The following is a 25,704-nucleotide window of genomic DNA, read 5'->3' on the forward strand; positions in this document are numbered from 1 at the left end:
CTTGCTTCTTTTTTCAGGTAGCAAAGCAGATTCTGATCTCTTTTCCACTGACCTAATTTCAAATATCACACTTTTGAGATCACTGACGTTTTCTGAATTTACAATGATGCAACCGAAATCATCCTCTCTACTCCAAAGACCTTTTGGAGCCTGCAGAGTAATAACTGCTATAAAAACACAAGCTGTGTTTTAGAATCTGCACTATTCACCTAAAGAACAATTTGTAATTAATCATGCTACGCTTGTCATCAAATGTCACCAAAAAATTAACTCAAAGGACTAGAGGGAAGCATTTTGCAAATTCAGCCCCTAAAAAAGAGGGGTATGTGAAAAGTTGGTAAAAGCCACTGAATCAGTCGCTCAGGGAGAACGAGCTGCCGTGAATTTACAATTCATTAGCAGTATCAGTAATACAGTAATTTGTTCATGAAATATCTGATCAAATTGTACTTCATCAGGCTAGTTCTGAAACCAGTTTTATCGCCAGGTTTAGCTGAATCAACAACGTGCTGTGGTTCTATTTTGCAACACTTGTCACTGCATGCCCTGTACGGGGACAGAGAATGACTGTACACACTGACGGTAAGAGGCTTTTTCAGTTCTCAGGTTTCCTTCTTGCTTAAAGATGTCCCTGACATCTAGGTTATTCTGCATTTATCCTACCTTTAGACTGATCAATAAAAAACACGTTATGCAAATACAGCACAAACATCGCCATACAATAAACTCCTTTTGGCTATTTACACTGGGAAGCTGGGTTGCAACTGCGGATGCCTGGTGGAGCGGGTGTTAGATGGCTTTTGCTATGTCATTCTTCACAGTAACACTCATAGACCCCACAGCAGCAGCATGTGAGGGTGACAGTCAGCAGTGACACATTTTTCAGAGAAGATCTGAAGCTGAAAGGCTTTCTTACAAAACTCTCGCCCCCCCCCCCCCCAAAAAAAAAAAAAAAAAAAAATTAAGCACCGCTCACTACAATCCTCACTAGCCCTTGCAGGATTCTAGTGGCGAATGAGCCATATACATTACCAGCAATATACATCAAATTCAATTGAGAAAAAAAAAAATGTGTAGGGCACATTTTTTCCCCGTTTGGCTTGTTTTGCTTGTTTGTTTGGCGTTGGTTTAGGTTCTTGTTGTTGTGGGGTTTTGGGGTGGGATTTTTTTGTTTTCTTACACAAGATGCTACCTAAATATGAAGCTACTACAGAATAATGGCAGCACAATACACGTCACGTCAGCTTCAGGGGTTGACTAAGCTGGAGCGATGAAAAAGTATATAAATCCCATTTTAAAAGATACACTGATAATGCAAAGGAAATTATATTACATTTTAACTAATAATTTCTTCTATTTAAAAAGGCACAGAAGGAGGTAGGACAGTCATTTACCTCATATTTCACCCACATGACTTCCAGTTTTGTTCACATACAAAAATAACATCTATTATTTTTGCTTTATTTCCCTTGACCTAGCCAAGTTAAGGTAAATAAGTACCATATACTCCTCAGAGGTCTTGAAAAGACACAGCTGATAAATGGCCTGAGAACATTCACCGTATCTGATGGAATGCAATCCTCAATTAAATATAAATCACTCCAGGTATTCTTTTCCCCATTTCAAAGAAAACAACAAATATTAGAAAAACAGAACTGCTTCCCCTCGCTCATTCCAGCGCTTCCTCTCTGGAGCCAGCAATCCTGGGTGTTCCTCCAGCAGCTCAGCCCCAGCTGCGGGGCCACGGCACCCTGGGCTCCCAGCGCCTCTTACGCTGCCTGTGCCACATACAGCAGCACAGCCGTCGGGGACACGTGCAGAAGAGACCGTCCGAAATAAGAAAATCCTTCCACATGGTAACAGTGGCAAAACCAATGTGACTAATACAGAGGTATATCCAAATACCGCGATGTTTTAGGTAGGTAATCGGGTGCTGTCTCAAAGCCCGCGTTCAGCCGGTGGCACTCAGCCAGGACTTGTGTCATTTGCTGCAGCTCTGCCACCCGGCCAGCACGCTGCAGAAGAACAGCAAGTGATGGAGTCCCTAAATGGGCCGCTGCTGTCTGACCCAACAGCCTGCCTTTGATCGAGTATCAAACAAAGTAATAAATGAATATTTCCTTTAATGGTACGGAAGAATTAACTGCTCAACTAGCCACACAAACCATGGCTTCTTTTTAAGCTCTAGGTGAACACCAACTAAAGCGTTTTTGTAAACCAACCCAGGTAGAGAAAACTCATCGTTTTCCATGATTTATTACAGAACACGCATTCACTCTGTCTTATAAACAGAAGTGCGGTTTCACAAACATCAGCATAGCTCACATCAGAAAGCCATAATTAGCTCCATTCATTGACGTATTCAGACAACGTAAATTACAGATCATGTTTAAGTATCTGTCCAACAAAATAGCTGAGCAACAATCCAAAACCAAAGGAATAACTGTTAATATATTCCATAGGTAGAGAGCTGCTATTTGTTACAGGAAATAAGGTATATGGTTTCAGTAATGATTGTTTTAACGGTCGCAGTCCCACACGTATGAGAAATTTATTCCACCACCGTATCCAGAGCACACGTGGTTCAGTGTCTTATAGCTCAACCGACTACAAAGCCCATCAGGTATGCATTGTGGACATAAACATACTTGCAGCCTTTGATGATTTCAGATAAAGACAGTGTAATACCCAACAGGGGCAAAACCCTTTCACGTTCCACGTTCTGATAAAACGGGATTTCCCAAATGACTATTACAGGGTCTTCACCTTTCCCCCGTGCCCCTTCTCCCTCCCAGCCCCACGGTTTGCACCCAGCCACAGCGTGGATGCGGCATGTACACACACAGACCTAGACTGAAAGAGCCCGCATTACCCTCCCACTCATGACAATGACTCACCAAAACCATGGAGCTATACCTTAAACACAATCACATTTTAATGTTTCACCAAAAATTAACTCCTATTTAGATCACCCAAAAGTACCGGCTCTAAGGTTTGTCATTACCAAACTGTGTAAGCGCACAAAACGAGAATGCCACTCAATCTTTTATATAAATCGACTGGAAAACACAAGAAATTCTCTACTTCTTTTGAGAATGCCATAAAGCAAAATAGTTCACCTTTAGTCGGACGTCTGCATCAGCATTCACATTAATTTACTGGTGACATCCATAAACCACACACCTACAGAACACCCAGAACTAGTATTACCTGCAGGCATCAAGGATGCTAAACACTGTCTAGATCGAAACCTGGACGGATTGCACTGCCTGCTTTTGTTTCACTAAACACTCAAACACCACATTTAATTTTACTGTGCTTAGGATTTACATCTATGTTTGCAAAGACTGTCTTTGTTACGCTGACAATCAAATTCCCAGCCAGAAATAAAAGTGAATGGGAGAAAGTGGCAGGGATCTCAGGTAAGGATTCCCCCCCACCTGGGAACTCTGCCTCAAAATCCCTTTTAGTGTAAGACTTATGATACTTGGTTGAATTGCTGAAAGGGCTTGCTTAAGGGACTAAGTTACTCTTCTATGGACTATTTTGAGAGGACTGTAAATACACATACATTGAAAAAATCAGCTGCTTGTAATACACTAATACACACAATTATTAACTTGTTTTCCCTTTCATTCTCAGAATTACTTTCCTCAAAGCACTGGCACATGAGAGCACAGGGCAGGTGTGCATCCCATAAAGGTAAGAAGCACAGCAGCATTTGAGATTATGCAACTAGAATTTCAAACAACAGAATTTTTGAAGAATTGTTTTGATCGTAACTAAAAAGCAAACTGTGAGGACTGCCGGGTTCAGTTCTTACATCTGTGCTTTCAACGCTGAAATGCAACAGCAGGAATTGAAAGTTACAGTTTAAAGATGTCCCACGGTTATTAATCCAGAGACACCCTGACACAAGAGGAGGTAATGGCTCCTTTTGGAGATTACGTATTTAGAAAGTAGCATGCCGTAAAATCTGTACATTATCCTGTGCCTGCCAAGTAAACAATATTGTTATAAATCCTTATGAAAAAGTTGTTAATGTACATGCAGACCATGCATTTGAAAACTCAGTATTTAAATTGGTTTATTTTACCTAGGCAAAGGCACTAATGACCTTCATCATTTCTTGCTGTAAATTAAATGGGTTTTTTTCAGCTATAGAAAAGCAAGAATTCATCCTTAGAATTTTCCTTTTATCTTCTTTCCTCACATAGTCCAAGACTGTCATAAATACTTTGCACCTATACTTGAAGCCATCCTCAATCACCTTCTTCAAATATCTTAATCAATACTAAATAAATTATTGCATTTTTTCCCCCCAGTGGAGAAAAACACCTGTGTATTACATTTATGGTTAACTCAAACCCTCATAGAGCCAACACTACCTGGGTGCGGAAGCATAAATTCCCCTTCGGAGCACAGCACTCAAATGACATTTTTTTAAGGGAAACTTCATGACCCACCTCCCGATTCCCAGTACACCGTGAACAGCCATTACAACACAACCTGGTTTGTACACCTCTAATTGACCTACTAAGTGGTATACGTGGGACCAGATACTACTTGGAACAGGGTATCAAAGATACTAGATAATCTCTAAACTACTTCTGTGAGTTCAGATTAGCAAAGGCAAAGTAAGTAATTTTCATACGTAAGCAGGAGAGTCTTCTTAATTTCTAAGCCAAAAGAAAAAAAAGTCAAAGAAGTGTGATGGAGAACCAGGGCCATGCTCTGCCAGGGAAACAAGTACAGCCACGGCTACGCATCACCAGCAAACTGGATTACTCTTCCACAGACTTTGTTCCTTTGCCTTCTCTTTGTAATGGTTTCAACAGATTTACAGAAGTTGACATGAATTTGCTGCTGATATTGAAAAAAAAAAAAACCAACAACAAATCTCTTCACAAAAAGTTCTAACATTATTTTGGATAGCTCTTCAGCCAGTAACAAGTCCTTTCTGGAAAATAAAATAACTTTTAAAAAAAGAGAGTACAGATCTAGTATGACAGTATAACCTGAAAATGCAAAATTAGCAACTGTATTTGATAGAAAATTAGTTATTCTGATTTAACAGTTAATTATACGCTCCCATTTGCCATATAATTCAAAAACCCAGAATAACGATAACTTACTTTAACACAGAGGCTGCTAATGTTATTTAATGGTATTAATTAATTTTCATTAATTAATGGTTTTATATCCAACTCATTTGGACTGTGTTTACAGTGCTGGAGGGCTAAAGACAGTTTACAAGACTCATCTTTTCCAGTAGTGTACCTATTACTATAAATTTGGTAATAGTGATGATCTTGAAGGCTTACATTAGATTTAAATAGATGAAGGATACTTGATTTAGAATCTCTCTGAGTGGAGAGGGAACTAATAGGTGTGGTAATGGGAGATGTAGCGCTATTTTTAAACTTGACAGGAGACATATTAGTTGCTAGTGCCCTATTATAGAAAAAGCACCAGTCTGGTAATAATGGGCTGGCATCTTGAAATTCCTCCGATTTATTAGGAAGATGATGAGAAATGTGTTCCACACATTCTGGGCTTCAGACCAGTTTCTGTATAGAAAGGTAAGCATTACAACCTGCATTCATAGCCAGTTTAAGAACATACATATACACTCAAAAAAATTACTTGTAAATAATTTTATTTGAAAGACTTAGTTTATTGTTCATTATTAGCTAATTGATTAAAAGACAAACACACTTGTTAGAAGCCATCATTAGTTGCTCTGAGAGATAACAGAATCGCCCTAAATCAAAAAGTTGGTTTGTTTTCTACAGCAAATTTAAAGTAATAAAACCTTAAATTATGAATAGTAAATCACTCTCATCATAGAAATTCATTATTTAGCACTTAAAAAAGACTCTGCTTGTAGAAAAGGTGGAACTGCAAGAGTTAATTTAAAGATTAAATTAAACATTAGGCTTGGTAGCCTGAGATGTTTGGCAGCAACTTTTGAGTGGGCACAAGCCAGATTTATTTTACAGTCAGAAACTATCCATTTGAATATGTGATGAAAGGATCTGTATCTTCAGTCACACCTTGAGTCAACAAAAAGGATGGGATGAGTTCTACTGTCAAATGGAGTTCAACTGTGAAATCCGGGAGGAGTCCCACACAGAGGAGCATTCCTGAGGGACAGATATGTGAACGTCCCAACACGTGCCGGTAAGGTTACTTCAAAATGAAATTCAATCATGATGGAAAAACGGACTTCAAAATGTGTGCCAAATATATCTGCCACGTTAATTCACCTAGACACCTGCAACACAAGCAATTTAAAAGTCCTAATCATGAAGATTTTGCCAAGCTACAAAACTCTTCACCAAGTGAGGAAAATAAATCATCAGGTTTCCATTTGTTTATAAGAAGCAACATTCAAGTATTAGACCCTTACGACAGTTTGGATATGATGGTCTTGTGATTAATGAAGTAACCTCAAGGCTGCAAAGTTACCTGCACTAAAAAGTCCTTCATTTTAACTAAAAAGTACTAGAACTCAAAAGGAGAAATATTTTTCGGTCTTCCATTTGCCCACCTCTTGTCTTCTCTGGAGAGCTGAACCAATGCTTCATACTATGAATCTATGAGAACAGAAATACATCTCATTAATTTCTGTCCAGTCAGCACCATGCTATCTCTTTCAGAAACCGCTTGAAAGCTCCGATTCAATAATAAACATCACAGAACACTGAATGAGGACTTTATATGGTGCTAAACTTATTTTTCCATTTTAAGAATATTTACATCCTATTTCCAACCTGACACACAGAAGATATGTTAACCACATCAATTTATAAATCCAGCGCAATGCGAGTTGCCAATTTGATTTTAGTGGTACAGCCCCACTTTTCCTGTAAATAACTTCCCTACGAAGTTTTGACTAAGCCCTCCGAAAGGGCAATAGCAGTATTAAAGGCCCCGGAGTACGACCAAAGTGCTTTCTGACAGCTCACTGCAAGTGTTCCCCAACATCTCTGCTGATTCAAAAGTAGCAAACCTTGTTTCAATTCTGTTGTCTGCCGAGCTGGCAGAATACTTCCAAGGATTTGCTTAAAACAATGAAGAAAAGCATATTCACACATTTTCTTTGACTGCAAGCATGAGGAAGTTAAGGGGTCTACCTCCTCCACTGGGAAGTATCTATGGATACACACATCACAGAAAGCTGAAAAATATTGACATGAGTTAAATAAAGATGTCTGTTATCATCTGTCAATTGAAATGGTGAGCCTTTCAGGAAATATTTTTTGCATCAAGAAAAGCAATACACAAGAATCTCAAAACAATCTGTTTTGGAAGGCTATTTTGGTTATTTTGTAAACAAGTTTAAGTTCTGAGCTGATGTTTTTAAAAAAATAATAAATATTAATGTCTGGGAGAGACCTTAACAGACATGAAACGAGCGTGGCCCTTTTAGCACTGCCACTGATAACAGCGAGGCAAGGACATGTAAAGAGGACATCAGGATGTAAATTTTTTCCTTGAACATTATCAGATGGCTGGTATTAGAAAAGCGCCTTGAAAATCATCACCATTAGAAAGCCTATGCCTTAAACAATGTTGCTTTTGTTGCACATAAAAATCTGGATGTAGCACATGATCTGCACTGTAGTCTCTAACAAAAGAAGAGTTAAAACCAGGAGGGTTTTGTTTTACTTCATTATAAATCATTGAGATCTTAGTAGAACTCGCTTAGGATTTCAGCTTTAGTGTCACTTGAGAATCACTTCACCTACCAAAAAAAAAAAAAAAAAAAAAAAAAAGCAGCCTTTACCCTGCTTAAGTCAACTGGCCACACTCATAAAACTTTCCTCCTAAAATCTGAAATCCCTTATCAAAATCAAACATCCTGGTCAACAAAACCAAAATGACCCTGTCCTTCATCAGCTACTTCACCTTGAACCACCAGAGGACCTGCAGAACCTAGCACACTTCCCCTGCAACCTGGGACAATGCAAAGAACATTAAATATGGTTTATGATGGCCACAACCACCGGGATGCAGAGAAAAACACCTTCACTGCAGAGCTCAGAGCCAAAAAACTATTTTAAGGTCATTACCAGAAGATCCTAACTCTTAAAAGTTTAGTTGGCTATTAGTAGGTGCTCTTACTGATGGTATGAAATGCCAGGAACACCATTACAAGCCAACATGAGAAACCATTTACACCTCATGCATGCAAGGTCTGTGCTTAATATTCCCACTTCTTCATTTCAAAGTCACAAAGATCACAAGTTTCACCAGCAAGTTAAAGATCTGTTCCGACTCGTATTAAAGACTTAAGGGTTGTGCAGTTACTCTGGCCATTGGGAAATTTTTGGCAACACCATCAGTTAAGCGTTCACAGCAGCCATAAGCAGCTCCTGGAGGCCTTAAGAGCAGCAGCACATGGACAGCTTGGAAATACCTCTAAAATAAAGGCAGCAGTTATCTCGGAGAGTCTTCCGCAGGCAATCAGACTCAAAGCAATGCTACAGCTAAAGCCTTTGACATTTTTTCACGACGTATTTTTCATTACAGGTTGTTGGTTTTTTTTCATATTCGAAGAATAGTCAATTGTGAAGCTTAAGACATTGAGAAAACACACCAGGTACTCGTCAGGTCTCCAAAGAGTCTTAGCAACTGCTCGGCAGAAGTGACATGGATGCGCCAGCACTCCTGCAAGGTCTGCAGTGTTCATGGTTGCCCTAGATGAAAGCCGTGAATGCTTTTGCTGGGAAGGCTTTCAACCCAAACACACCACTAAAACATTCTTGCCTGTTAACCAAGCCACACAATAAAAATACTTCAATAGAATCATTTATATAAATTAAAATTTTGAAATTGAAAAATAAAAAAACAAGCAATTTTTAATTGCTTCTGTCTTTGCTAGAACTCCAATGAATTCTGGTAGTTTTAAAGAAGTTTTAGGGTTGGATTCCAGATGATAAAAAAAAAAAAAAAAAGGGAAATAGTGAACCACCGTCACCTTCATTTTCACCTTTTCTTGGCGGTATATTGGAAGTTGCTCCATGACCCAGGGAAGCTAGCACGCACTTACTGAGCCACAACGGAATATACAGATGCTGCATTTTTTCTGTGCTGGGGTGGTGGCTCTGGACACCACCATACTTTGCCATTTTTAGAAAAAAACCATCCAAACAAGTGCTTTGCTTATAGAGATAATGTTAAACCTATCATGAGTCATCTATGTTGAGATTTTCAAAAGTCACTTTCATAAAATGGGATTGAATTTAAAAGTGGTGTTACATGGATCTTATCTCACTGCAGAGTAAACAACTCTGATCTTTCTGATCTTTTCAGATCTTATTTTCCCATCACTGTTTAAGTAGAAGTTGGTCCCACAAGTATCAGTTATCTGTAGATTCTTGAAGGTGCTGTATAAAACTGGTGTAGCCCCACATTTAACGCAGAGATACCTCTGGAAGACACTTCACTTTCCCAATTTGAATACAGGAGACATAATTAAAATGTATTTAAGAGAGAGGGGAAGGGGCAGGGAAGAGTAAATTGCCTCCAGCATACATCCAGTAGAAAATAACACAGAGTACCCAAATTAAGCAGTGGCAGTGCTCTGAGAAAAGGAGTTATTTCCACCTATCTGCATCGATCATGCCTTAGTTCGCTTCCGCTGAAGAGAACTTAATCCAAAGTCTGCCTGTTCATTTCAAAGTGGTTAAGAATCCATTTGTGAGGTACATTCAAAATGTGCTAAGATGAACAAAATCTGTTTTGCATGCCAATATCCTTGGAGAGGGCAATATTCATGCAAGATGATTCAAGCTACTCTGAAGAGTTGCAGCACTCTGCCTTCCCATTGAAGCTCTGAATGAGTATGGACAAGAGAGATCCATAAATGATTTTTCCTGGAGTCTATACACAGTGGTTTCTTAACACTCATGGAAGCATTTTCTTGGGCATTAACAGAATGACTTAGAAAAGTCTGCTTTTTTCTTTAAAGCTGTTTTTCTTTTCAAGCTGTGTAACACCACTTGATATTTAATGTACATTCAACTCACATGAGCTACTCAACCAAGCACCAGGCTTTGGCATACTGAAGGTGTGTAATGGTTGACTAACAAACGTAGACCATTTCACGTGTTTGTGCTTATTTACAAATACCACTTACATACTGCTGACTTTTATAATGGCACCTGTGATGTTGCTGACACACCACTATGTTTGTAAAGTTTGCAACTACAGGCAGAGTCAATTCTAAGAAACTTGCTGGTGAATATACACAGCATTTCCTTTGACTGTAACTAGAAAAGTTATTTTGACTATTTCCTATTCAGATAGGAAAAAAGCTTCAAAATCAAGGTTTAGGCAAGGCTGACCCCCCCACTGATTTTCTTGTGGCTCAACACTAGTTCAATTACTTTTGCCAACAAATCTCTCAAAAATTTTCTCCTGACCATATTACTGGGTTCCTTAAATTATACCGCAGACACTTACTCATACACACACAGGATTTCATATATTTGTTACTATTATTGTTGCCTACTGACTTTTTACTCCAAAGTCCACGACTTCCAAATACAGCACTTCAGCCCTTCCAGAAACCTTGACACAATGTTTGATGACAGAAGTACCTAGTTTGGTTTTGTATACGTAGGTAAACTATAAAGAATTCACCTTACAATAGAGGCAGAAAGGGAATGTGGATGAATTATTCAACTTTTCAAAGTCAAAGGTGTCCTAAACTATCTTTAAACAAAACACTAGATCGATGTACACATTCAAATTAACAAGCTAACTGTAAATAAATGCTGGGATTCAATAAACCTAATAATTACATAACTTCTAACCAAACATTTCTAATAAATTTTGTTGTTTAAAGCCTATTTAAACAAAAGTAAGCGTTCTATCTCCTCCCTTCAACCCCAAAATCATACCACGTCTTCTGCCTGGTGTTCTCCCATTATTAGCTGCAAGTTGTTTCATTTACCTGCTTTCATCCAAAAATGCTGAAGGTAACAGAATCACGACTGGTTTGGAAGGGACCTCAAAGCCCACCCAGTTCCCACCCCTGCCCCGGGCAGGGACCCCCCCCCCCAGCCCAGGCTGCTCCCAGCCCCATCCAGCCTGGCCTGGAGCACTGCCAGGGATGGGGCACCCACAGCTGCTCTGGGCAGCCTGGCCCACCGCCTCGCCACCCTCACGGGGAGAGGTCCTTCCTGATCTCTGACCTGCATCTGCCCTCTCTGCGCTCAAAGCCACCCCCGTGCCCTGTCACACGTGCCCCTGTAAGAAGCCCCCCCCCAGCTTTCCTGCCGGCCCCTTCAGGCGCTGGGAGCTGCTCTAAGGCCCCCCTGGAGCCTGCTCTTCTCCAGGCTGAACAGCCCCAGCTCTCCCAGCCCGGCTTCCTAGAAGCTTAAACATTAATTAAACCTCACGGCACTCCTGTGAGGTACGTAGGTATTGTTATTTCTATTTCAAAGACAAGAAAACTTGAACTAAAATTATGATTTGCACAATTTTCAAACAGTAATTTTATAGTAAAGCCAAAGGAGCAGCGACTCCTGCATCCCTACTTCCAGCCACCACAATGCACTTTCTTTTACATCCGCAGGACTTCACTTGCCATTTTGCCAGACGTGGAAAAAAGTTCTGAGCAGTGTCAGTTTTACCTTAGCATGAGTCCTTGTAAGAAAATACAGACAAATACAGATTCTACCCAGATTGTACTTTCATTATTCCATTAATTTTTTTAAAAACTAAAAATAAGACATGATTTTGTGTCCTCTACTAATATCATTCTTCATCTGGCTTGCTGATGAATTCCATCTTCAAAAGAAAAACCCATACCTCTTGAAACCATATGAATTGTTTCTCATATGACTGAATCCCCAGCTTCCTCTTTTGATTTACATTTCTTAACATATTCTATTTTGTTTCCTAGTCTTTTACTTTCTTTTCTAATTACTTACTGTCGTACTTACCTACATCACCTTTTTTCTTCTTTAAGCTTTTTCAATGATGCAATATAATCTACAAAAGGTAGACTTACATATTAACTACTACCCCCATGAGCCGTGTATCAAATTTTCCTGTCTCCAACTAGTCTCACTTCCAACTTTTTTCCTGTGTAAGGGTATGTCCACTGCATGTCCGATCCGATAGGTCTACAGCCTCAAATGGTTTTCTCTTTCCCTATCATGCTCCATTCCTCATTAGGAAAACTCCAATTTCAATACAGGTCTGTCTTTGCTGTTCCAGAAGCAAGGCTTTCTGACTCCCTTACCTTATTTTCCTTGTCTTAATTTCCAGTCTCGCTTCCCTGCCTGTCGATTTTTCCCCACTCAAATGGTCTCAAACACCTTTACAGTCTCTTTCTTCCTCCTCCATCTTTACCACATCAAATCCAAAGTTTTTCTCTTCACCTCTGATTTCCCCCCCCACCCCCATTAGACTCAAGGCGCGTTTCATCCCCTTCTCATTTTCATTAGACTTGCTTGGTACATCTCAACTTCCCATCAGAAAAAGAGAACGGCTTTTAACGTGTTGCCAAGAAGTCATCCGTTGGTTTTGATCAATTCTACTCCATATGCTCTTCCCAATCTCCCCAGTCTTCCGTTCTTTTCCTCTCACTTCCAGCCCCTGCTCATGAATACTAAGGCTATTAATATTCTTCTACACCTATTCTGCACATGCTCCTCTAAGCCTACCTTCCAACCTTTGGTTTTCTACACTTCTCCCACCTTCTGTCCATGTCCTCTCCTGCAAGCACTACAAGTTGAGACCCTGAACACATCATACACATCTACAAATCTCTCTGTACCATGAGCCAGACTGTCCCATACAGGTAAAACTGCTTCAGCGATGGTTTCCATTAGTCCAAGAAGCACGAGTGTTCAGCCTTGTTTTTAAAAATGCTAAATTTCACTTTGTGAAGAGACTTGCTGAAAAAGCTACAATCCTCAAAATCAGCCAAAGAATTTTGTGTATTTCCACAAAACTGACAAATCCGTAGTCTATAGAAGTGGCAGTCTCCAATTTTGCTGTTTTACAAACTAAGCTTGCATTGTTAATAACCGTTTCCAAATGGACATGCACACCGCTCAAGTTACGAAAACAGCTATTAAAAGACAAGCAGATTAAATACTTTATTTTACAAAATATTTCTTACATTTTTGTTGAAGTTATATGATTTTCTATGACTTTTTTTTCCATTTCTCTTGTTTTGGAATCTGCACAAAAAGTAGGTCTTTTCTTTAAAACCATAAAAGTTAGTGTATCTTGTTTGTACCGCTTGCTCTAATGAAGTGAGTCTACACTTGCCAGCATACAATAAAAATTGGTAGTTTTGTTATTCACATACTCTCTGCAAGTGGCCACTCACAGGCTCCGAGAACTGCCCTCATCATATGGAAGATGCAACAAGTGTTCAATCGCTGTTTTCTCTTTCAGCTCTCAAAATTACAGCTGGATTCTTCAAGCATTACGCATGGTTTCTTGCATTTCAAAGCTTCTGCACTACTTGGATTGCAAGAAGCACAAGTTCTGCCCCCAGATACTTTCTTGATCCCACTGATTCCATGCCAAGAGCCACAAAAGTATAGAATGGAAGTAAGATGACGCTTGTTTCACTGTATACACTGATCAGCATAAACAGCATCCCCTCGATCATACTTCAGTTGTGCAGGATCTGTATCTGCTTCTACAGCACACAAACCCAGTGTATTCCTTTTCCATCATTCCACAAAGATGAAGCTGCAAAACCTACTAAGCAAAATATGTTATCACACATGCTTAGGAGTACAAAAAGCCAGTGTAAGGAAGATTATGGAGCTCCAGTAGCTTTTTGCTGTTTAGTTACTGTCATACTATTTAAATTCATGAGTTTAAGTTATTCCACAATAGCAAACTATCTGCTGGGAAGAAGTAGATGCACTATTGGTTACTAGTTTCCATTCTGGGAAATCTTCCTGAAGCCCTCTCTATTTCTGCAGGCATAAAAAAGGCTGAGAGTTTTTATTTAATCTCTGCAGGCAAAAAAAAGTTGCGTTTCTCCCTTTCTCATATCCCCTAAGGTTACCCATTCCTTTGCATTCAGCTAGTAATAGAAAAAAAATATCTCAAATCCTTTGAAAACTTCAGATACGCAGTACAGATCAATAACTTCCATTATAAGGGGCCTCTCACAGCACATTACTCTCACTCTCCACTGCTGTTACTCACTTCTTGCTTGATTCCTGTTTTGGCTTTTTTTTTTTTTTTGTTATTATTTTAGTGATTTATATCCAAAGCCATGAATGATGTGAGCCTTGTCTAACACAGAAACTGCCACTAAAGAGCAAACGCTCTCTAATGCTTAAAAACAGGTTGGGATGCACAGAAAATCAGTTTCAGTGAGACTCCTACTCCTTTACATTCTCCTCTTTAGATGTGTCAACCCTGTCTTCCTTGAACACAGCCACTTTTCCCAGATAGCTTCTTATGCTGAGACAACAGGAAAAAAAAAATTGCTCCTGAAACTTTCTGATTAATTTTAAACTCTTCATTACATTTTAAAAAAAATGTTTGCCTCTGTAATAAATGCTTTGTTTTGCAAGGACTACAATAAATTACCCTCTCTGTAGTATATGAAAATCCAGACCAAGACTTGGTTCTGCTCTTCTAAAGCCCCGCACCAGGCAACATCAGACCGAAGTGTGAGAACAAGCTTCTCAGGCATCAGAGAAACACCGGGAACATCAGACGCCGAAAGGCGTGTAGGTGTATTAGCAGTCCTACCATCCATCTGTCAGAAATCTTCGATGTTCCTGCACATCACCCACTGGCAGAGCTGTCTGCCAAGCAAAAATATTATGAAATGTTCATTATATACTCAAATCTCCCCTCTCTTCCCGGGGAGGAAATGGAAAAACCTGTCCCTACACACACACACACATACTCACAGTCGTTACCAAGAAATGCTGAAAGACTTTCAAATTCACTCAGAAAGAAAATCTACCAAGAGACCAGGACTGTGAATTTAGATATATTTTAGCAAACTTCACTTACCAGAGGATATACTGACTTTTAGTTCACATATATCTCATTTTTTAAGGTACGTTAAAGACCGAGTTTACAATTAACTGAACAGACAGCGTACAAAAGGCTTTTAGAACTACACCATATGGTCGAGGGAAAGGAACAATCTGGACTATCCACATTTCAATCTGCAGGCTTGTCCACCTCTATAACACATTGTATTGCTGTAATAAAATATTAAGATAGAAATGTAAAAGTGAAAATAATCTATCTTTTGCACTACCAGGGAACAAGGCATCCCACAGTCTAGTGCGTTTATTAAATATTTTAAGTTTTATGATTTTGGCATGCTGAATCAGATATAGTCAATAAAATTCCCAATTCATTTAAAACAGTATTTCCAGAAGGATATGGGTGGGTATTCATCTTGTGCTTCAGGGAAATAAAAAAATACCAGTTTACATGGGGTATACTGGCAGCAGTTTATGTAACAGATGACACATTCTTGGAAATCAAATAAAAGCAGAGAGAAAATACCCATTGTTGCTTAGTGAACGACTAATCACATGGTCACAGCTGGAACCAGTGTAAATCATTCATTAATAAAATTCTGTTGTAGTAGTCACTTTTTTTCTGCTTTTCAAACGTCAATAGAAAACCCCCACCAACCTCTTTCAATTCTTTGCAGAAAGGATACACTTGTAACTATTCCATAATCACTATTAAACTTACTACATCTTTGCAGAAAACAAAATGTCTACAACGAAGGCGTTCTTGGCACTAAGGGAAAAAATAAATACTTATGTATTTTATAGATAAGCCCAGAACATAGTCCAAAAAGACACTTGCTATACTTACAGGTACTGGCCTGACTTCAGCTTGCACAGAATCCAAATCTTGAGAAAACTCAGCTGAAGTCTTTTGTAGAGCACATTTTATCATGTAAAGGAATATAAACAGCTTTAAGAGTCATATCCCTCAATAGGCATATGAGTTTACACTAGGAAGTTGCACCAGATTAAATGCAGACACTACAGAAAAAGATCACGTAATCCATAATTACATACTCTGTTGGATATAGGTATCATAGACTCATGGTCAACTCTGCTTTGAGCAAGACTTTGGACTAGATGGCCTCCAAAAATCCCTCCCAACCTGAACTATCCTACAATGCCATGTCCTTTCACACCATAGAGTTCTCCTTTTTTGAGTTCTGACCCTTATTTTCTCTTGCACTTAAAAAAAACAACAAACAACTATTTCAAGTTTTGTGTTTCATTGTCTCCACTAGCAAGAAAAAAAACCCTCATACAAATCTACCTGACTTTGCAGATAGCAAGTTATTAAATCACAAAAATCAGATCATCCTCTGCAATTATTTTGAAAGCAACCTCCTGCTATATCAGTGTTGGTGGGGTCATTGTTCTGCTTACAATGCTACAGGGTAAGAGGCCTGTTTTTCTTATCACTTTGCAGAAACTACTGAGAACAGTGAATATAAAGTCCATCATCCGATGCTTTAAACTGTAATATAAAGCAAACGGGATAGGTTTTTCTTTCAGTCTGGAGAAAAACCAAAAGTCATACCACTCCTCATCATTCAGCGCAATCACTGCAAGAACAGAGCATTTAAAATTGTCGAGTTCCTTTAATTGAAAGGTTTCTTTGAATTTAAAAGCTAAAAATGTATTATCTCCCTCATTCTGTGCCTACTAAGCAGTCTGAGCAAAGACTTAAAGCATCCTGGCTTGATAGGATATCTGGGTTTTATTGTCGAGCCTGCTAAGGACTTCTCAAATCTCTATCGAGCCCCATACCCCTGAAATACGGCTGTGTAAGCCCTGTACAGCCAGTGGGAATGCTCAAGTGTAGAGTTCAACACATGCTTACGTTTTTGCACAATCAAAGGCTCAACTGCTCTGCTCTTCAGTTTACTGTGGTTATTCCTACCTCACAGTGACATCCTCAGTAAAGAGAGACACTTTATATGAAAATGGTTAATACTAAAAAAAAGAAAACCCCAGTCTTCTAGTAATTAACTTGAAGTGGTATGAAGTGACAGTTCAAAGCACCATCTTCTGCTAATAGCATTACTTACATACAGGAGGAAATCACTACCTAAGAGAACTAGAATATACAAATCCAGTGTAACAACTTTGTCAAATTTGGAAACAAGACCCCCAAATTTCCTGCTTCTATGTTAGCAATTACCTGTATTCTCTTCGTCAGAACAGGTAAAAACTGCAGGCAGGTGTGTGAATTGAGTACTTAAGCGCTAAAGAAAACATAAGTAAATCTGTAACTAAAGAAAAGCAACAGCAGAAAAGCATGAATTCTCACGCATGTATAATCCACGATGCAGACAGGCATTTTTTTTATGCAAGATAACCATTTTCCACTCTTCCTCTCTTACAAGCAATAAAAATACTGCTTTTTTTTTTTCTTCTTAGCAACAGAAAAATTGCAGTAAAGCAGATATCGTCACTGGACAGGATACACAGGTTAAGTTTAATTCATGTTGTTCGGTAACGTGTTTCCATTTCAATATTTATTTTTTTTTTTTTAATTTAAACAAAATCTGTTGAGGAGTATAGCTGACCAGCTTATGACTTTAAAAGAACTTTTGTAGAAGAATTAACTACTATAATTATCTATCTGATCAAAGGAGGCTGCCACGACGCCCAGGAAGGGCAGCCAGGCACCTCGCTCTTCCCATCACGGAGCCTGCCAGACATCCTGCTCGTCAGAACTCTGTCCAAAGGGCTTTGAAACATAATGAAAACAGGCCTAGGAGGACTCCTCCATACGCCTCCCACAAAACACTTGATTTTCTTCTTCACTTGTCTGCTTCTAGATGAAATGTAAAGAAAAAAACAGTTACAAATTCGGGGGGGGGGGAGGGGGGGGAAGGTCCATCAAATCAAACTCTGGCATGCTTCCCGTGCCCACACACTCCATTCTCCTTGAAGCTCTACCACGTACACCTGATGGGTATTACGCCACGGGTTGGTTTTGCGTTGTTTTTTTAAACCTGCTGCTAACACCTTATTTCTTCTGACACCAGTATCCATCAGAAGAACAACAACTAAATGATTGTAATGGTTTCCCCACCTAATCGTCATTACCCAGCAGCTACGCCAGGCCCCGGTGATGCCGCAGCTTCACCACCAGGAACAGGTCCCCGCACCCACCTCGGCACTGTCCACCTGGGCATGTGGCAACCATCAGGAAAGGCAAACGGCATTAAAAAAAAAAAAAAAAAAAAAAAAAAAAAAAAAAAAAAAAAAAAAAAAAATCGAACTTTTGAAAATAGACAGCTATTAATCATTTTTCCTCACTGGAAGCCCTTGTTCAAAGCTCTAGGTAGAGTAGTTCTTTCAAACAAAGCATGACATGGTAAAAAAGCCCAGTATTTAGTTTAGCCAGGAGACAAATATGACAGATATAAGCTAATGTTAATGCTACAAAAGCTAAGATTTATCTTTACTAATCCCTCCCAATGAAAACAATAGGACAGAATTTTTAAATGACAAATTTAAGAGGAGGGTGCTTGTTTTAGGGAGGTATGAAAAGGCGAGAGAGGGAGGTGCACGAGGAAGGCTACAGCCACCTCACCTGGAAAGCTGCAATTTATTTTGATCAGCTCTATTTAGATCGGTGTAACAACTTTCTCATTTAGATAAGCATCAGGATTATTAATTTCAGTGGGTATCACCTGAGCATGCCCAAGAAACACAAGTTCAGGCATTTAAACTTCCAGGCTGATTTACACTTTGAAGTCAGAAGCCATAGTAGTCTAATGTGTCTCTACTGAAAGGTAACAGAGCAAGTTTATTTATTTAGTTTAGATCATTAAGGTATAAAAGTCCTCACCACAGTTACGCAAACAAAGATAAAGTTATTCGTAGAAAAGGAATAAATGTTTCCAAAGCATGTTGTTCCTCTGCAGCAGAAATCACTGCAGAAAGAATGCTGCTGCTGGAGGAGAGAAAGGATCATAAAACTGCACCAAGAGCAAATTCCATACTGAAGCGAGAAGTTGATTAATATTTTTGACAATAACAGAATAAAAAGGGGCTGGGCTTAACCTAATAGCTATTTTACAACGTAAATTTTATTAAACTAGTATTTTATTTTGTAATTGTGTATTGAAATGTGTCCCACATTAGGCAATAAAGAGCTTTTACGTAAACATTTTGTCGTCTTTAACAAGACAAATCTTTAACACCAACTGCAAGTACCAAAGCTTTCTCTTACTCAAATGCTTTCAGATTATTTTTTTCTCCTCCCATTTCACTCAAAATATGTGAACTTGGATGCCTATGACTAGCACATAAACCTGAATTATGGCATTTAAATCCATTCATTAAAAGCTAAGCACTCAAATGGTCTGAAGGCAGAAGTTCAAGCAAAAGCAACCACTCCCTCGACCAGGACCAGCGAGCATCTACTCCATAGGTCAAACCCCCAGAGGTTAGGACTGAGAGTGTCTGAAATTCAAGTCTTAATTCTTCTGGTTTTAAGGTGACACATTGCTACTCTCCTCTTCCCCACCACGGCCTGCAGCTCTGCGATTTTCCATGAGGTTGGTGAGGTTTCTTTGAAAAACCAAAACCAAGTGGCAAGCTCACATGCCGGGTACAGGAGGGTGCTCTCAAAACGCTCACAGCATCACTTTTCATCTTCTAAGACATAAATTCATGTGATCTTTTAACAACTATTTATTTCACACCAAACCAGATATCTCCCTAAAGCCTACCAATACAGCCTGCAGGCATATTTCTTAAATAAAAGTACTGAATCCTTGTATACTTAAAATTAGCATAGCAAAGGGATGAATCAACTATCACAGAAGTAGTAACACTGTGCAGCAACAGCACACCTCTTGCAGAAGGAAAAAAAACCACTGAAAAACAACCCTGTTTAGCGGGTTTGGGACACCAAGTGTACTACTTCACATTTCACAACTGTGAAATACTGTATTCTTGCAGAACTAGGAAAAGCACAACTGCTGTTCAAGCTATTCAACACATCAGCTATGCTCGTGCAATTTATACTTTGCATATGTAAACCACAACATCTCTTTACTTGTACATTTTATTTCTGCTTAAAGGTTAATGACATTGTATACTATCAATTCAACTAAATTCAGTTAGTAAGACAATCCTTTTTTGGAATATTTCAGATAGTTTCCTGTATCATATATATGATACAATTCTGCTGAAAACAGAAGTATTTCTGCCTTCAGATGCTCCAGGTTAAACAGAGATGGTTCAGGTTAAAAAAAAAATATCTAGCAAACTACGGGATTTCCAGTAGCACCTACATTAAATGATATATCAATACATCTTTTTTAAAAAAAATTCTAAGGTGTTATATCAGGACTGCATTTGACAGAATTAAATCAGTCTGTTGCCCTGGCTGTGTTTAACCATTCAGAATATGAGTAGTTATATTTGAAAGCAGGGAATGAAGCCCCCCAAAAATTAAGATGCGAATTCTGCACACCACTTTAGCACGCAAAAGTAACTTTATTGTACCTAAAGAACAAGAAACAGGTAAGTAGCAGAGGGAAATCCAGCAGGAAAGCTCCTGCTCACCTGCTCATTCAAAAAGTATTGAAGGTCAAATTAACTCTTTCTGCACTAATGGATCACAATTAAAGCTTTTCTAAAACTACTAGAGATCTACTGAAAAACTGTGATGGAGGCTTTCAATGCATGATACATTCATTATCTCCTGAGATGTATAAAAATTCTGAACTGCTACACAGCAGAACACAAGCTAAAAGCCAGTTGGCTTAAAATGTTGTAAGAAAAAGCTGTTTTCCAGAAAGGCACATGGCTGACACAGGGCTGCTTGTAATCAAAGTGCTCAAGCCTTTGGTTACAAGAGCTGTATTTTAAAAATCACACTGGGCCTGCTTCTGCCAGCCTCCCTCAAGCCAAGAGCTGCACCTCCCCACACTTGAGCTCTCAGAGCTGGGCACACGTGGAATATCGTATATCCTTCCACAACAGGTAACGCGCGATGGCTTCACGTGTTCAAAACACGACACAGCTTTAATGTTTACTCCCTATATGAAGCCACCAGCACCATCCTATGCAAGCAATGGTGCAATGTAATCTCCTAAACGGTGCCATGACAACTAATGTAATTATAGCGAAATAGTATTAGCTATATTTATATTGGGGATAGTCTTACCACAGTTCTTAAAGACCTGTTCTGCTGCTCAGGAATTAGCCATATCTCCTCAGCCCTGTAACAGTGTAATTAGTCATTTTGACATTTTGCCTTCTGCAGTGACTAACAAACTCCTCCCACTCTTCCAATTCAGTGCAGATAGCTCAGATTTAAATTGGTTTAAATATGGTCCAGGTAATATATACCCACATGATCTCATTTTTTCCTAATACCTTATTTTATTTCACTGCAACAAACAAAATTATGTGTTCCCCCCCCCCACTCCCAAGTGGAAATCTCGTTTTCTGCTAAGCACAAATCAAACCTGGAAACTCAAAGATCTTCCATAGTAAGACTTCACGTTAACAACTTCCAGCTAAAAAAAAAAAAAGTTTTACTCCTTTCCCTCCAAAGCCAGCCAATACAAGGTCACCCCCCAGCTCACCATGTCCTCACCAGTCAGCAAGCCTCTGGCCCAGACAGGCCCTGCACAAACCCATTTTTTTTTACTGTATTTTTTTTCCCAGTTTTGCCATATTTACAGCCACATGCAATGAAACACCCAGACTTCTGCAGTAACTAAATGGTTAAACTGGTCACAGTTTACAGGCATGTGCTCTAAAACACACATGGTGCAAATTAACCAGAAATACATCTATCCTGTGTGAACCTGCAATAATTATTTAAATTATTATTTTAAATTTTATTTAAATCACATAGTTCTTACAACTGCAGTTTTAAGAAACAGCACCAGCGGCTGCTGTACCAGAATGCCAAAGAAAGTAGATTCTAGTCAAATATTTTCTTTTGACTGAAGTGCAAACTGCATGAGCTGAATGTGTATCAGCTAATTAGCAAAGCAGGTATCTACAAGCTGTGGGTAACTCCTCACTCTGTAAGCTACCTAACAGCAGATACTTCACTACTTTTAAAAACCATCATCCCAGAAGCGTGACAGAAGCAACCGAATCACATTCAGCCAACAAAATATGAAGATATTTTCAGAGATGCTCTTACTGTTTATTATTAATACTGAAGTGGAAGTTAGCACTTAAAATATTTTGAAGAACTACCCTTACTTTTGTATTGAAATCACTGGAGGTATGATTACGGCATGCAAATCCCTTTAGACTAAATGCCTTCATCAAAACATAGGTACATTAAAAATTGAATGGGCATAAACAACTCCAGCAGCTTGGAGCCTGAGTTGGTATCGCAGTGATCTTTGCAATTCATAAACATCAACACTTGGGCTAGTTTGCATGGGAATACAAGCAACTAATTATCATCCTCAGCTTAAGGGCACGTATACTGTGCTCTACAGGTATCGCCACTGCTTTTTGCCTAATGTATTGCCTCTTGAAGTCTTTCAATATACGAACTTGCTGATATACACTAAAGCATTTCCAGTGTCACCAAACTGCTTTATATTCAAAGAGAACATGCTGCAACTTCTGAAAGACGTCGCTAAGAAAGAAGCAGTAGTTACAAAACTGTGTAACTTGCAAATAGCAATGTCATGTTGTTCACTAAGAGACATACTAACTCGTTACTTTGCACTGAGACAGTTTTTTGACAAAAATATTGATGCTTTATAAAACAAAAAATGTGCAAGTCGGTATCTTTTTATGGAAACTACCTGACTTTGCAGTATTATTGGAACTTCTACATTAGTGACAGATTTAAAAACAAAACTACTTTACAATTTATCAGCTATGTCTCTTTGCATTAATGGCATCAAAGCAGCAGGTCTTGTGGGGCAGGGTGGGGGAAGGCTGGGGACACAGAGCTGCCTGGTATTTTCCCTATTAAAAAAAAAACCCAAAACTGTAATAATAAAGTGCATAGAGTACACTGTAGTTAAAACGATAATAGTAAATATTCTATTGGTTGTTTGATGACAGACAGTTTTTCTCTGATGTATGACTAAAAGCATGAAGTAATGAATCTGGATTACTTCTGCCAACAGTCAAACATACATGGAAAAGGGAGAAAGTACTACATGATAATTCAAGGAAGCCAACAGCTTCTCTAAATTATGCTCCCCAAGAACTGATCCTATGGCTGAAGTATAGCACACCTCGACTGTATCGCCTTGTGCCACCTTGCTCTCGCTGCTGCTTTGCTGTTATTCTTGCATAGCTGAAAAATCCCTAGATGCCAGAAGTCAATTTAGAGTGAACTTTATATTGACGGAACAACCTAAAGATGACCTAAACTGAGCTGAGAGTCCGAGCCAACAATAACTTAAGGCCCCTTCTCCCCTAAACATTAAACACCAAGAAGTTCCAAAACTTTTAGAAAAATGACAACTAAAACCTGCAAAAAACATGCTGTCACGGCTAAAGCCAGCAAAAGAAATAAAGGTTACCATCAGCCTGTTATTCAGGGACTGCAGAGAGAATTTTCAAGTAGGTAAAGTGTAATTACTCAAACTAGAAGACACTTCAGGTCAATCACCCAACTACGATAGAGAAAAAAACAAAGTTTAGCAACTACCAAAAGTCAATCAACCTTGACAAGAGCAAAAACTGCCCCTATGACACGACTGGGGAGAGAAAACCATCCACCAGCACTGCCAGTGCGGCTCCCACAGTTGCTCTGCGTACTCACCTCCAAATTTTTCACCCTGATCTTCGGCTAGCTGACAAAGTTTTGAGGTGCATTAGCCAGGAGCTCTGGAGAATCTCAGTCCTGACTTTGGTTCACAAAATGCTTATGCTGCACTTTTTCACTAAATTTAGCCATTCCAAAGAGATATTAAGAATCTGTCTGCAATCCTGTTAAAATGATCACTCTGTGCAACACTTTGTGTTGCTATCATTTTACTTCAAAGCAGAATTTGGCCCACTAGTTCTAAGTCAGTATTTTCCACCCAGAATTGTAAACATTACTTTCATTTCTTCATGTAAGTGATTGGTATGATTGGCAAGGAGTAGTTTCAATATTACAAATAATGAGGCAGCACAAATTCTAGAAAATGAAAACTTCCTGAGCAAAACTAACAGCCTCTTCAAACACTATTCATAATGTTTTGTTATTAACTATTTCCTCACTAAATGACTTTTTTTTAAATTTAGATTCACAGATATGCCAGGCTGCTAAATAAAACAGCAATTCAAAGACTGAAGACATTTTACACATGCTTTACAACTAATGAATTTCAAAAGTTGAAAGAGAACATTGCAAAGAAGTTAGTTAAAAACAGTAGTGAGATTCTGTAAATAGATTCAACTCTTCAAAAGAAAATCAGTCACTGCACGCAGCTTTAAAGCCAGTCTTTCAAGTTAGGATTAAACTAAACCTTTATTTAGAGAAATGATACTAAATAAAAAGTACAAAAGTTCCAAGAGTAAAAACAATACTAATCATCCCCAAAATACCCCTTTTGGGGGGGGACAAGAAGCTCTACAGGTTGCAACAGCACTGCTTGCACGAGTGGATTGGGAGCCCTACTCATTTTTTTCCATCCCTTGACTCTATGTGCTTATAGGAAGATAAACAGAATGACCCATCTTTGTGATGGGGAAATCTTTGTGACTGATAACAATACTAGGCAGATGAGTGGCTCACACTTAACTTACTGTCAGCCACATGTATGAAGTTATGCACAAGACTAAGACAAAACACCATTTAGCAGTACATGGTGGAATAAGGCTTTCATATGTTGTCATCTTTGATGCCATGATGAATTTTTTCTATTTTTTCCTTGACATAACATGAAGTCTAGAAACAAAATACTCTCTTAATTCATGGACTGATAATCATTGCTACACTACTGACACAGAGATGCACAGCTGTTTACAATCATTGAAGAAACCCAACCATTAGGATTTTCCCCCACTCCGAAAATATCTAGGGCTTCAGGTTTCCTCCAAGGTATCAAAGACCTAGTAATGTAGGCTCTTGCAAAGAGCCCAAAATGGATATCTCCATTTAAAGTGAAGCAGAGTTGAACATAAATCAGTAAGAGTAGCATATATCATTAAAATTTACTGGCAGCTAACACATAGGGTCCTTTCAAACACCACAAGAAAGCTGTAACTGTAGTAGTGAGTAGCAGTACCTGAATTAGCTTTATCTAGCTAGCAGAGATAAACACTAAAAGGCAGAAGGAAGCTTTAGCAACCAAGATAAACATTTTCCAAGAATGCACAGTATGTAATTACATTGCTGCCATATGCAAATCAGGTGTCACTGCATCTGCACCACCGCTGGTACCCACAATACCAAGACCAACTCAGTCTAGGTATGTTTAGCATATCTTTAAAACAACACACCTTTTATTTTGTGTCTGAAGACCTATCCTTTGATTTGTTGAAATGCGAATATAAAAAAAAAGCAGAAATCCTTACAAAGGAATGATAATAGCTAGCTGCTTTGATACCTATGGCTACATGACTAAAACCAAGCAATTCAAAGAAACAACTAATTCAGTTTAAAGTTGCAAAGTTATGTGGTTGGTTTTGGTTTTTTTTTGTGGTCTTTAACTTATCTGCAAGGCTCTTTCATCCAATTTTGTAAGAA

General features: G+C 38.8%; 1 protein-coding gene across 13 annotated transcripts in view; it reads right to left on the reverse strand.

The window, feature by feature from the left end:
- The window catches only part of GTDC1 (glycosyltransferase like domain containing 1), a 186,004-nt gene that overhangs the window by 126,762 nt on the left and 33,538 nt on the right, over positions 1-25,704 (reverse strand). The window lies entirely within an intron of this gene.

Source organism: Falco biarmicus, chromosome 8 (assembly GCF_023638135.1).
Source record: "Falco biarmicus isolate bFalBia1 chromosome 8, bFalBia1.pri, whole genome shotgun sequence".
Classification (NCBI taxonomy): Eukaryota; Metazoa; Chordata; class Aves; order Falconiformes; family Falconidae; genus Falco; species Falco biarmicus.